The following is a 1,621-nucleotide window of genomic DNA, read 5'->3' as shown; positions in this document are numbered from 1 at the left end:
TCCCGGTGTTTGCTTAATGCCTTCGCCCCCGATGCCAGGCGGGTCCCGTGATCACCGTGAAGATCCCGAAGGACCGGGATGGACGGCCCAAGCAGTTCGCCTTCGTCAATTTCAAGCACGAGGAGTCGGTGCCGTACGGACTGCGGCTGCTCAACGGGATCAAGCTGTACGGGCGGCCCATGCGCATCCAGTTCCGATCAGGTACCGGAGGAACCTTAAATAACGCCCCCGATGCCAGGCGGGTCCCGTGATCACCGTGAAGATCCCGAAGGACCGGGATGGACGGCCCAAGCAGTTCGCCTTCGTCAATTTCAAGCACGAGGAGTCGGTGCCGTACGGACTGCGGCTGCTCAACGGGATCAAGCTGTACGGGCGGCCCATGCGCATCCAGTTCCGATCAGGTACCGGAGGAACCTTAAATAACCCGTTTTCTAGAGGGAAAGTGAACTGCTGTCAACTGCCCCCAGCCTGCAACAGAATCACAGTTAATCGGGGAAATTGCAGGAGCCTCTCACCAAGGCTCACCCTCCTCTGCCAGCTCTGCTCCCTTCACACACTCCTGTCCCAGTGCTTCCACCAGGGACTTTTTGTCCCTCGTGGCCGGTGTAACCCCCTTGGCTGAGCCTTCTCTTTGTGTTTTTATTGGTTATTCCTGCAGCACCTCTGAGATCTGTTATAAATTATCACACAAGCACTAAAAATTGCATCTGGTGGTGGTTAAATGAGGCACATTGGCTACAATATCTCTGCCCTTTCCTGGTGGGAATTAAGACAGTTGCAGTGCCATATTTTGGTAACTGGACCATGTGCTTTTGCAGGTCACTGATGAAATGTGAGAGCCAATTAAACACGTGGAAACTGGAGAGCCAATTCAAAACGTGTTGATGTCCTGCAAGTTCACACCCAAGTTCCTTATCTGGTATTTGTGGGTCTCCTGAAATATTTGTCTCTCCCCAGGGAGCAGTCATGCAGCCCAGGATATCAATCCATCCTGTCCCCCGCTCACAGCTGCTGGCACCAGCCCGCCTGGGATGCCTCATCCAGCATCCAACTGCAGCAGGTATGAGTCTTGTTGGCACAGGAGCGTGGAGTGGAGATAGACATTGCATGGCTCACAGCGTTCCTGGCTACTTCCAAGGGCAATTTGGTGTTTCTTCCCTGTGGAGGGAACACCAGTGGGATACCGACACCCCTTGGACTGCAGCTGTTGTGTGTTTAAGGCTGAAACTCCTGATCTGTTTTCTGTGCAGGTATGAGAGGGTTCCAGATGGCATGGCCGCACCAGGGTTCCCGTCAAGCCTGCAGAGACAAGCAGTGGTACGTGCGCACACTCAGAGGCACAGGTTGTGGGAATGTACTTTTGGAGTGCTGAGATGACAATTCCAGAAGATTTGAAGCTCCTGGAACAGTTGGGGGTCTGTTGGGAGGGCTCTGGGCTGTGGGAGTCCAGCTGTGGGTGAAGTAGTGGGTAGTGGTTATTAAGCTTGCATTCGGTCTCACTTCCAAACCAACCTATTCCGTTCTCCTGGTATTTACAGTGTGAGTTAGGGTCCAGCCCAGGGTTTAGTTCAAGCACTGCACTGGGCAGCGAGTGTACCAAACCAAGCATGCCTTTCCCTCT

General features: G+C 53.7%; 1 protein-coding gene and 1 non-coding gene across 2 annotated transcripts in view; both read left to right on the top strand.

Annotated features, from left to right (window-relative positions):
- Nucleotides 1–1,621, top strand: part of REXO2 (RNA exonuclease 2) — a 19,054-nt gene that overhangs the window by 10,947 nt on the left and 6,486 nt on the right. The gene's annotated exons all lie outside the window — the stretch shown is intronic.
- On the top strand, nt 235–1,317 carry LOC103618621. Its single transcript, XR_001863378.1, has 3 exons — nt 235–401; nt 958–1,060; nt 1,251–1,317. It is a non-coding gene; the product is annotated as an uncharacterized LOC103618621 (transcript).

Source organism: Corvus brachyrhynchos, unplaced genomic scaffold (assembly GCF_000691975.1).
Source record: "Corvus brachyrhynchos isolate BGI_N302 unplaced genomic scaffold, ASM69197v1 scaffold46, whole genome shotgun sequence".
Taxonomy (NCBI): Eukaryota; Metazoa; Chordata; class Aves; order Passeriformes; family Corvidae; genus Corvus; species Corvus brachyrhynchos.
This window is presented reverse-complemented; position numbering and strand designations above follow the sequence as displayed.